Genomic DNA, 13,163 nt, shown 5'->3' on the forward strand with positions numbered 1-13,163 from the left:
ATTGGAACAACATAATTCAATCATTTTAAAGCAAAAAGTGAACAATTTACAGACATATACGAGTAAAGAAACTGAGATCACTGAGCCGGGTAGCAGAGTGGATATATACATACATATATTTATATACTTTTGGTGCGGCCGATTGCAACCAAAATACGAGGTGCACAACTACATGTTATAGCAATCCCATATACAAAATGGCAACGTTCTGAGGCTACTCGTTTTTGAGGTATGCGACATATGTACGTACGCGCAGAAGCCACGAAAAGTTCTCTTCAGATTTCGTTTAAATCAGTTTTATATTTTTTCGGGGGGGGAGAAAGAGTCTTTTATTTTGGCTTTACATACAGATGTCACGCAAAAACATCGTTAAATTGCATTCGATAGCGATCAAAATGGATATTTTCGTTGAAATATGGTACCCGGAATTTTTCGTAATTACAATACTTTGTTTACTCAGTACAAGGAAGTAAAAAGCAAATGCTCATAATAAAGAAATTAACCAGGTATAAAATTATAGTTTTTTGCCATTTTTAAATTATGAGTACTTATGTTCTTATAGTTTAACCTCAGATTCCAAAGCGTTTTACTTGAAATTGTAAATTATACGAACATTTTGTTATTTATTTTTTTAAACAAATAAAATATTTTTTCAATAATTCAATGCTATAGAATTCTTCAGCATTTTCAATAATTTCATTACATAAGAGTATGTATGATAAATAAGGTTATATAATTAATACATATTTTCAGACACCTATTTTGAAATGTTTCATATATGTCTTTTTCGTAGTTTACGGGATTATGTTTTCAGCTATATTTAATTAACGTATTATATTCATAAAATTACTAATTAGATATGTTATACACTGCTTTTATTATGAAATAAAGTTTATTCAAATATTTAAGTAATTTAATGTTAATTGCTTCTCTTATTGAATTAAAATCTGCACAAACATAAACATTATTAGCCAGAAGTTTCCAACAATTTAATTATTTTACAGCTTTTTTCTTATTTTCGGGCCGCATTATTTAAAAACTACAGTTAAATAACTAATTAAATACAGCATCATTAAATGATATTTGTTTCATGAACGTTTTCTTTTTCGCCTTGTAAAAATTTAAGGGAATATTAACTCATTAATTTGCTTCTGTTTATTCTGTGCCTTTTGAGGAACTGTAAATTGTTCTCGTTTTTATCAAATTTACAACAAAAGGTCTAACAAATAATAAATTTTCTTTATAATAAATTAAGTATATTTTAACTTAATTATTCATTGTCTAAGAAATATTAAGTTGTAGAGCAATCAAAATTGGAAACAAGAAGAATCAAGTATTCCCTTGCCAGTATTTGAACTTTAGTTTTCCATTTGCCCGCTTGACGTATATCCAGTTATTCCACGAAATTACGCTATGACGAAGGAGAAAATTCTTTATAATCTCCACCATTTAAAGGGAGACTGGTGAGGAAAAGGGTTTAGACGCCAAATCCAGATGATTACGAGTTATCGTCTACCACATTTTTAATCATTTTTTTCATCACTCCACTCTAGCGTGATTAGTTATTTATCGGAAAAGGAAACATGGAAATTTAATGAATTCGAGCATCAGACCTTTAGACTGCCAATTAAACCACCTACTACAACATAATTACTCCATAACGAAGGTACACGGGGAAAGTAGAAAATTCTTAACAATGTGACAACTTCTTGTGCTTTCTCAACTAAATATACCTGTAAAAATAAATTGTCCCTTACTCACTCTTTGCCCGTTTAAGCGGAATTATTGTGCTTGAAATAAAATAAATGTTGTTAAATTTCTCAACGCTTATGAATTAATATACAGTCCACAACTACCAATTCCTATCAACATTTTGTTCCGTCGAGCCGGAGAAAGAACAGCAACTATGGATAATATAATATCTCTGAACAGGCAACGCGGTTGCCTAAAAGCGAAAGTAACAAAACTGGAACATTCTATGCGTGACTTCGTCGAAAATTAAGAAAGTGAATCATTTTTAGAAGTGAAATTGCAATCGCTATCAGGAATAAAGCGATCCTTGGATGAATTAAAACAGCGGTACTTCAGTTTACCAGCAGAGGTCTCCATAGAGGAATGCTGTGAAATTATTGAAGAACTAGAGGACGATCTGGAGAAAATGAAGGTAAGTCTCAAATACCTCCTTTCAAAATTAAAATCAAAAGTTAATGCTTTACCAGTACTTAACTGTACTGTTGAAAATATTAATGTTAAATTGCCTGAAATGCCGTAACCTCAGTTCTCTGGAAAATGTGAAGAATTTCATGATTTTAAATGCCAATATATAACCTTAATTACTGAAAATAAGAAATTAACGGAAACACAAAAGCTTTATTATTTAAAGGCTGCTCTTAAAGGAGAGGCAAAAAATATCGAGAATTGTGAAGACACATACCGATCACTGTTTCAAGCCTTAGAATTACGTTACGAAAAAAACGAGAGATAGTTGATAGTCATATCCAAAACATTTTGAACCAAGAGAAAATTCAGCAAGAATCATCCAAGGGACTTCGCCGATTATTAGATCATACCAAACGCAATCTACGCGCCTTAAAAACGTTAGAGTACAATCTGGATAGGCTATCTAACGCAATTTTAATAAATATTCTCCTTCAGGAAATTGACAAGGAAAATCTAAAGATGTTCCATTACCTGATGAATTTTTAAGTTTTCTTAAAAATCGAACTTTGGTGCTAGAACGCATTCATAAAAATATGCCTATCAAATTTCCTCTAAACTCAGTATCGGTGCAAAACCAAAGGGTTTTGTTATAAATTCAATTAATTCCAACTCAAAAAAATGTATCCATTGTAAAGGAAACCATACCCTCTTTAAATGTAGTGCATTCAAACAAATGGATGTTGAAAATAGGCTCATTATCATCAAAAATAAAAAATTATGTGTGAAGTGTCTAAAAACTCATTCCAGAGAATGCAATTCAAACTTTTCGTGCAGTTACTGTTTCCGAAAACATCATTCCCTTCTCCATAGGTACAATGACCCTCAGTGTCCAACGGACACTCCCTGCTTTCCGCGAAACCAGGGGAAAACAAACCCCTCCGAAGAAGCTTCGGGTGACAATATACAGTAAGCAATACATAGTTTTGCATCCACTTACGGTGCGGGAAACTCTGTCTTACTGCGTACGGTGGTTATTTATGTGACGAATGTGTTCGGGTAGCGCTGCAGAATAAGAGCCTTACTGGATTGCGGTTCACAAATTTAATATCATCACCAAAGGACGCGCAGAAATTTTGGGCTTCAAAACTAAACTCATCCGTATGCACATTTCGGGAAAAAGTGGATCAGCTCATTCAATCAAAGCGAAGATTTTCGCCCATATTTCGAACTTAACAGAGACCTTTTCTCACAATTTAGAATTATGTATTATTCCAAAAATAACTGATGTAATTCCTTCGACAAAACTGAATATTTCTAATCTAACGAAACCGCATGACATTAAATTAGCAGACCCTAACTTCTATACCCTGGTAAAATCAATATATTGATAGGAAATGAACTATTCTTTAACATCTTGAAGGAAGGTAGAGTTCAAGCGCTGAATGGAAACATAATATTGCAAAACACAGAATTTGGTTATTTAATGGCAGGGGTTCTGCCTATTGTTAATAATCAATCCTACTGTTATTTGATAAAGGAATCAAGTCTCGATAATGCAATTGAGAAGTTTTTCTAATTAGAATGGGGATGGTAAAGAAGTCGTAAAGAATGAAAAAGAAAGATTTTGCGAAAGGCATTTTAATGAAACATACTCGCGTGATAAAACAGGTAGATTACATAGTAAAATTACCTATGAAGGATGATGCTACGTCTATGCTGGGTTCATCTAAAGAAATTGCTATTAAGAGACTGAATACAGTTTGGAATCGTCTTGATGCTAATAAGACTATGGCTAATTTGTATAAGGAATTTATGGACGAATATTTAAACTTAAATCACATGGAGCCTGTTATGTCTGTGGATAACTGTGACACTTGTTACTACATTCCCCATCACGGAGTGTATCGCCCGGAGAAAACTTCAACTAGATTAAGAGTTGTTTTCGATGCATCGTGTAAATCATCTAGTGGCTATTCGCTAAATTCAATTCTATTGAACGGAGGAACAATTCAAGAAATCGTTTTTCGATAGTTTCCAGGTTTAGAAAACATCGCTTTGCCTTCAGTGCAGATATTAAGCAGATATATCGACAAATATTGATACATTCATCACAAAGAAATTTACAGCGAATTGTTTGGAAGCCAAGCCGCGAGGCCCCTGTTCAAGTGTATAGGTTACGTACGGGGACATACAGCACTACTAGCTCTCCGTTCTTATCCATGAGAAACTTAAAGGCATTGGCAACTGACGGACCGGACCATTTTCCCAGGGCGGCTGCGGTCACATCTACGGATTTTTATATGGTTGATATCCTGACAGAAGGAAATACTTTAGAAAAGCAAAGAAGCTTCAGTCTGAATTAGTACAAATGCTTCGTCGTGGAGGTATGGAGCTACATAAATGGGTGTCCAATCATCCTGAGCTACTGCATGATATTTTAACAAAGGATTATTCCTTTGAGTCTCAAGATAGTGTAGTGAAGACGCTAGGAATGCTCTGGAAACCGAAGGATGATCACTTGACTTTCTAAACAGCTGTGAACAATCAAGATAGTTTTACTAAACGTCAGGTGTTATCTGAAATAGCTAAGCTTTTGGATTGGATCCCTTGTGTCTCATCGGGCCCATAGTAACGAGGGCAAAAATATTCATGCAGAGATTATGGTTGCTGAAACTGAATTGGAACGAGGAATTACCTCCCAATGAGTTGTGTGAATGGAAAACATTCTTTTCCCAGCTTCAGTTAATCGATCAACTGAATATTCCCAGACATGTTTTAACTGAACATTCCGTTAGAACTGAGATTCATGGGTTCTCGGACCCTTCGGAAAAGGCTTTTACATTTTTACGGCCATTTACATGTGTTGTACTACCACTGATTGAATGAATTTTGCCAATCTCCTTTGTAGAAAATCCAGAGTTTCTTCCATAAAGCCTGTTACAATTCCACGTCTTGAATTGTGTGGAACATTACCTCTGTGTAGGCTTGTGTCAAAGGTAATAACAGCTCTGCAGCTAAGTATCGATGATTGTGATTCTACTATTGTTCTAGCATGGATAAACACGCCTGCGTAGAAGCTCAAAACTTTTGTGAGCAATCGAATTGTTGAAATTCAAAACTTGAGTCACCAATTCAAATGGGGTCATGTTGCCTGAAAGGAAAATCCAGCGGATATAATATCCCAAGGAGCAGACACTAGTGAACTTTTGGCTAATTCCTTGTGGTGGTAAGGTCCTGAGTTTCTCAATCAGCAACTTCCATTGCCAGAATGCATTTCTTATTCTTCGGATGAAGAGTATGAGAAAGGACTGAAACAATCATCGAATCCAGTTTTGACTTTGAATGAATATTTTATAGACTCTTTTTTGAAACTTTCTAATAATTTTCATAAATTAATCAGAATAATATGGAAACGTTAGCAAATAGTTGCAATCACTTGCAACAGCGCAATAAATGGCAGTTTCAGAAATCCAATGTAGAAACAGGTGCAATCGTTTTACTTAAGGATAAGAATTTTCCTCCTTGCCATTGGGCCTTAGGTAGAATTTTCGAGAATATCTCTGATACAGATGGTAAGGTACGTGTAGCTAAAGTTAAAACTGCTTCAGGAATCTGCACTAGATCTATATCAAAGATATGTTTATTACCAATGTAATATTCAAGTTTCTACTGACTTTATATGTATTTGTGGAATCAGTTTATACATGACAAGAATTTAATAATGATTATATGGTGAAATGATTTGTATGGCTTATTTTGAAATGTATGTGTATTGCAACACCTTTTATGTCAACTTATATTGTTTGCATAATTGCTATTTTCAATATTTAATGCTCTTAAACTCCATACCTCACTTGTAGATCTATCGTAATCTCACAATTATTTATGTGATTATTAATTTTGAACTATTGTAATTTGTCATTAATTAATTAATTGAAAATTTTGTATCAAATTTCAATGCCGGGCGGAATGTTCCGTCTCGGTTAGAATATTTCTGTGTATTTGTACTGGCTGAACGTTTGCAGCGCCACGTAAGGTCAGTGGCGAGAGCACAGTACTAATCAGTAAACAATAGGGATGCACTCGATCCACACCGAGTCTCCGTTCCTTTACTCGAACAAAGCGGCATTATTGTTCTTGAAAGAAAATAAATGTTGTTAAGTTTCTCAACTTGACTTTTATGAAATATTACTTTGCTTTTTTAATTTCGTAGCAAAATGTGAGTACATTAGAATGCAAATTTGGATCTGATTTAGGATATGAAGTTAAAATATGCTCCTTTGTTATGTCACCTATAAAAATTCAAGAGGTGTAGAAGACACCAAGGCATCTGCAGCACCGGACTTACCAGGGTGTCAGAAATCTTATTTCCCAAGGTGTCAGCATGGGAAGGAATCCACTATAGGCGAATCTGATAAAACAAGGACAGATGCTTTTAATAATATTCACTCTTGGTTTCCTTAAGACACTCATATAGTCACTCTCCCTCTTTTTCTGCAGACTTCCTCATCGTGGCGAGAAGGTGTTCCAAGGTGGAATGGGTGAAGTATGTGGGTAGTTTACTCCTGGTAGGGCCCCCTTAGGCGTGAAGGCCATTTCTTTTTACCCAACTAAAGCCTGCAGGCAAAGGATATGAGTCAGTCTTCTATCATTGGTGCACCAGGCTTTTACCACAGAAACTTCACCACATTTTTATCCATTCCATGAATAAAAGTCTGTAGTATAATGGCTGAGAGTATTAGGTCATTTATCAGTGTTGTGGATAAGATCGAACTGGAATTTATTTCCGGATGAGTTTGAAGGAATTACCGAATTTTCTCACAGAATGTGCATATTTTAAGTAGTTTTCAACTGGTTAGTTTAAATAATTAGCAACATTCAGTTAGAAAAATGGAAGGTTCGTCTTCCAAAACTGATAAGACTTAGTTGTTATCTCCTGTTTCCTAACTATGAAAAAGAAACAAAATCCTACCATTTGGGCAAAGAAACCTTTTCGTTGTTGTTAATTAAGTTCTTAATTTTAAAACAAATTTTCTGGCACAGCTGTTTAAGGTTGAATTTAATAAATACTGGTATTTTATTGTTTAAAAGTTTGTATATTACAAACACAAACAATCAGATGCCGGGCACACATGTTTTAATCACTAACAATTAAAAGAGCAGAATGCGAAGGAATTATCTCACACGAGAGATACCCATCTTATTCTATTTCCGAGAGCAACTTGCTTTTTTCTTGTTTCTCGAAACGGAGAAATGTTCTAACGTGGAAAGAAGATAACGAGAAAGTAATCGATTTCGTCGAAACACAATTTCGCTTTCCTGAATTTTTAATGGATTCAAGCCGGTACATTTTCTTTGATAGTTTAGAGGAACAGAGACACAAGATATACCCAGCTTACTCAAGTTTAAATTTTTACTACAGACGAAATTCGATGCCTCTGTGCTGGGGCTAAAGATAAATTTTATTAGTTCTTTCAAAACAGAAGGGAAAGTGAGGAAGTATTAAAGAAATAAAATTAGAATTTTCAGATAATTGTTTCAACCATTTCCCCTTTATGTTCACTGTAAACTAATATTATATATTATAAACAATAGAATCAATGCTTTCAGACTGCCACACTTAAGATAAAACCTAATATTTTTAAAAACTATTTTGTGATTTAAAAATCTTAAAACTATCGTTTTAAACTATTTAAAATGATTAGCGATAACACTCTGAATAAAATACAGTGTTTTCAAATTTTTATCGTATTTGCATTGACGAAATTTAAAACATGTTTGTGGTGTATATTATTTTTCTTAATAGTTATTTTAATTTGTTAGCCTTTCCTGTTATTTCTTGTTTCTCTCGCTTTTTCTCGTGAGGATGCAAATGAGTTAGGGCGAAAGAGAGTGTATTTAAACTGACGTAGCGATAAGACTAATCTTACAGCGTGTTTCACTATTGAGTGCGTGCGTTGTTATTTCTAACATCCGTTTGAATTCTGAATTTCGGCAGAGCATTCTTGCCGCCGAAGTTTAGTACCACATCGGTGTAGGTTTCTGAGTCAGTCTGCTAGGATAAATTAATTTATGTAGTTTTGAACTACTGGCGTACCCTAAAATTTAGTTTATCATTATCTTTACTTTTGTCGCCACAAATGGATGATGGATTTGTAAGCATAAAGACTGTGCCGCCAGTAAATATTTGAGTTCAATAAAAGGGTCTTTTACATCCTTCCTCCATTGTATTCATCTTCTAGTCTCAGAGATAAATCACTAACAGTTTAGCTAAGGCTGAAAGCCTTAACTAAAATTTTATTAATAAAACTCTATTAATATTAATACTGCTATTAATGTTTGTGGATTAACTAACTAAAACCGTTCTAGCTAATACCCTTACTACATTAAGGAAAGCGCCTAACTTTTATAATCTTAATTGTGAAATTATACAACAGTTCATTAATATATCATCTTCCCTCTACAGACATTTTTAACCTTGTGTATGTATGATTATGTTACGTATGTACAGAAATCATTCGGATAATTTTGGAAATAAATTGTGTCAGAAGTAACATAAAAAATGAAGCATGAGAAGAATAGTTAAAATTTTATGAAAGGATGAATACTAAATTCGATATTCTTTCTTTTAGCTTTGCTAAGGAAATTATAGCTAACACGCATAAGGAATTTCGTAGTTATAACACATATTCCTGAAAAAAAAAAATATCCGTGTATGTGTTTACAGAAATTCACAGAAAACCTCAGGTTTTTTTTTTATAATCGAGAGCTTTTTGCTAGAACAGTAATGTTTTTCATCGATGGGCATGTTGCAGAGGTCCCTCAAAATTAGCATTTTGTGTGGTGTTGTTTTATGGTTAGTCAGGATCTTTCTCAGAATGTATCTCAGCAGTATCTAATACGACTAAGAAATGAAATCAATCGATTCATTCCATCAGGTTCCTTACGTCATTCATTATAGGCTCCTTTCTCTCTGAGAATACATTTCACAACGATATTTCTCCACATTGATGCATTTAAAGTTGTATCTACCATAATTGACCGCTATGTTGCGCTTTTGACAGAAAGTATCATTCCCTTCTTGCAAAAAGGCAACTGCTGTACAGCGTAACATTCATACAGGATGAACAGCCTCCGCACAAGTCCTGCACAGCATCTAAAAGCAGTGTCGTAACTATCGCCTAGGCAGACGGAGCTGTGTTCTGGAGCCCCAAGTTTAAGGAGTCCGAATTCAGAAGAAAATTATTTAATGTTTTTTAAATTGGATGTACTATTTTGAAAAACTTATAAAACTGATAGCTTTATATATACTTGATAAAAATATTTATAATTTCACTTTTAATGCCCGAAATTATGTGTGATGATTAGTAAGAATCTTTCGCAGAATGTATCCCAGCAAAATCCAATACGTATTTTCCCTATTCTTCAATGCGAAGTTTTAAAATTTCTAAACATTGTTTCAAAGTCTACGCAATCTGAAACTGTACATCTATTATCAGCAAGGTGAGCTGTGATCCACTGTAATCCCGCTTTATGTCAAATAAATATTTTTATACATATTATTGTGCCTTTTTGTTCTACTCGGCGTCACACACTTCATATTAATTTTTGTAATTTTCCCTCACTAACCCTGGCTTCTATGGCAGTTTTTCCTCTTCTTGATATTTACTGTCACTCATCTGAATTTGTCAGTCGAATTCGGCAACACCCTGCAGAAACTAGTGCTTTAGAGCTAGTGCTTATCGTGGTGCTTTAGAATTTAGCATGTAGCCCTATACACTGTTGTTCTGAAATATTTCAAATAAATACGGTATATTACATTTATATCTGTCAAACATTTTATGTTAAGACTGATTCTCAAAGATTCGAGGAATCATAGTTATTTATATATAAACAAAAGCGAAGACTCAGAGAACAATCATTTGTATAGCGATTTTAGCAAGGAGATAGGAGTATGGAAAAAAACTGTAAATTGGTTTTTATGAATGGAGCCTCAATGTGTTATTTATATCGTTTTGGAATCTTCATTTATCAACAATTTTAAACAATTATTCAAACGGGAATAAAATAGCTCCATCTATGAAATTGTCAATTTCATATCTCTTTCTAAAGTATCATTAGTCATTGATAAAATAAAGAAATCTTTATTTAAAATTACACTTGAATCCTTTATATCTATCTATCGATTCCCAGCAGAGTGAGAAATGATTGTGCCGATAAATTTATTTACAGTTGACTGAATTTTTGCTCTTTAAATATGCAGCTTTAATCTAATATATGAAAGAATACTGGAACCATTTATCGTCTCTTGTTCCAATAATGTTAAGTTTTCTTTCTTCGATTATGTAAGAATTAAAGAAAGCGTAGAAAGATAACATTTTGTTAGCGGAGACCTCCTATAAATTATGAAAACGTAGCAATCCCATGAAATCTTTAACAAACCTAAATGGAATACACCGAGGAAAAAGAGGCCACTAATTTATACAGGCAACTGCTAATTAGTTTTGCAAAAAAGCCATTTTTGTATATGTTCCCAGTCCTCCAGAAGAATCACTATACTATTATAAATAAAAATAAAAACTCAATAAAATGAAATCAGATAACCAAAACTTTAAGCGAGTTAAAAGCAAGAAATAGAAACATATGTAACATTAAACTTAGTTTCACGCTTAAACTAAGTGCTCGTTTAATCTTTCTTGGTTGGGGTATAAAGTATTTTTTTCGCCTTCCTAGCGTGCCTTCGTGGTGTAGTGGTTCTGCACGCTGGGCCGGTATTCCAGAGGTCCGTGGTTCGATTCCCGGCGAAGGCGTTGCTCATTTTTCATCTCTCTGGCTCGAAAAATAATGTCTCTACACTGGCGCCCGAATTAAAAGGATTTGGATGATAACTCTCCACACCCAGAATTTGGCGGTTGGGTCCCCTAAAAACCCTAGTCGCCCTTTAAAACGGGGAGTATATAAGGTATTTCTCCCGCCTTCCTATCGTACCTCTCGTGGTGTAGTGGTTCTGTACGCTGGGCCCCTATTCCAGAGGTCCGTGGTTCGATTCCCGGCGATGGCGGTTGCTAATTTTCATCTTGACTGCTTCCAAAAATATACCTAATGTCTCTACAACGGAACACTTGCCATCTTAGAATTTAAATTAAAAGTCCAAAACACTAATTGTATACAGCAAGAATAAAATCTAATCACAAGTCTATACTTTTGCTAATGCCGGTAGGTACAAAATAAAGCGTAACAATTTAATCACCTTTCTTTGTGGTGTCTCTAAATACACAAAGTTAAATATGTGCGAAACAATTCGTAAATTAAACGTCCAGGGAAAAACAATGCTTACGAATGAAAACAAAAAAAAAACAACTCTGAACCCCCCCCTCCCCCGAAAAAAAAACGCAATTAATCAGGCAGGTGGATTACGAGAGACACCCGCCACTAACAGATTGCCAAACTCCCTCTTCAACTACACTTTCGATCACTATTTAAAGTCAACCTAATTTACATATTTGGTAGAGTTGATGGAAAAACATATGTACAGGACAGAGGACAGATTTAACAAAATATACCGCACTGATTAAATTAAACTTTGCCGATGCACAATCCATGTAAATAAAAGTTACATATGGGGCATATTTTCACATGCCAAAATTTAGAAAACTAAAATCCCACCGGATGCTTTAAAGGATAACAAAAAGTGTTTTCACCTCCAAAATTTAGAAAACTAAAATCCCACCGGATTGCTTAGAAGGATAACAAGAAAGAAGCTACTTTATGTTGGGTAACTGATAAATAGTTAATGAGACATGCAAAACACTAAATGTAAGAGGAAGATGTCAATCAGTTCTAATTCAAGTTCTAAGTCATTACCAAGAGACATTATTTGTGCTTGCTCACATACGGAAAATCGTGTTCTGTCTGATATTAAATGCACGAAATATGACAGTGAGCTTATCTGCTTAAAATGACTTTACTAATGAAAATATCCTGCAAAATATCCTTAATCTGCGTATTCCTTTACAATTAAAATCATAATTTATTTTTCAGTTGTTGCATATAACAGTCACCGAAAAATAATTTTGCCTTTTACTTTTTATTGTAGGTGGGAAAACATTGGTATTCTTTGTAAATGTTTCTTCAGCTGGAAAAGTGACATAGCCTTTTGTGAAAGTGGACCTTCTTTAATAATTGAAAATGCATATTATTTTTATAAGGAAAGCCGCTTGCTTCTCTCTTTGCTATTAAGGTATAAGTGACAAGCTCATCCAGTAAGCATCCAGGTATCAAATCCCGTCGAAGCCATACTTTACTTATCTCAGCTCATGCTTCAAGAACCATAATAATTATGTAGCGGCAGCCAAACAAAAATTCGGATAACAATAATTCGTCACTACTTGGATATCGTCGATTAGGTCTCATCTCTCTCCCTAGACGTTTTTCAGTGGGAGAATAATGTAAGGAATTGTTCCAGTCTATCTCTTGTGGATTTTAAGTTTCCAGGGCATAAGTAGCAGCATGGCCAGCTAGCAACAGAATACTAATGTTCTGATTTTCTTTTAAGTTACAGTTAATTTCCTATGTGTCATTGCTTCGAAACACGTAATGATATCTTCATTTTAACAGTCACAGATTGGAAATAATAGCTATTTATAACTTTAAAAAGACGGTTGCAAAAGTTCTATATATCATACAAAACTAACATCCCGGAGCTGTACAATTTATAAGCAAAGTACTTAAATAAATACATTTCTTGAAATTTTGAAATAATGAAACAAAATATAGTGTGCTGTTTTTTGTGAATGAAAAAGAAGATTTTTCAGAAAGTAAAGATAGTCTTAGATCCGAATTTATTAGTAACTTATATTTTAGTTTCAGAGTTTTGTATTCAAAGCATACGAAAAATCACAAAAGATGAAGCTGGAATTAATGAAATAGAATACAGAGTTATACAACTTTTTCCAGACTCAAGTTTAAGCCTAACTTTATTTTCTCAACTTGCTTTAGTATGG

At 34.0% G+C, this 13,163-nt stretch overlaps 1 long non-coding RNA gene across 1 annotated transcript in view; it reads left to right on the forward strand.

Annotated features, from left to right (window-relative positions):
- The window catches only part of LOC146998030 (uncharacterized), an 85,943-nt gene extending 73,027 nt beyond the window's left edge, over nucleotides 1-12,916 (forward strand). The window contains exon 3 of the long non-coding RNA XR_015039990.1: nucleotides 12,257-12,916. This is a non-coding gene — a long non-coding RNA (uncharacterized LOC146998030). The remainder of the gene's footprint in view (nucleotides 1-12,256) is intronic.
- The last annotated feature ends 247 nt before the right edge of the window (nucleotides 12,917-13,163 follow it).

This window comes from Stegodyphus dumicola, chromosome 3 (assembly GCF_044657685.1).
Source record: "Stegodyphus dumicola isolate Sdum_Otavi_A_Nest chromosome 3, ASM4465768v1".
Classification (NCBI taxonomy): domain Eukaryota; kingdom Metazoa; phylum Arthropoda; class Arachnida; order Araneae; family Eresidae; genus Stegodyphus; species Stegodyphus dumicola.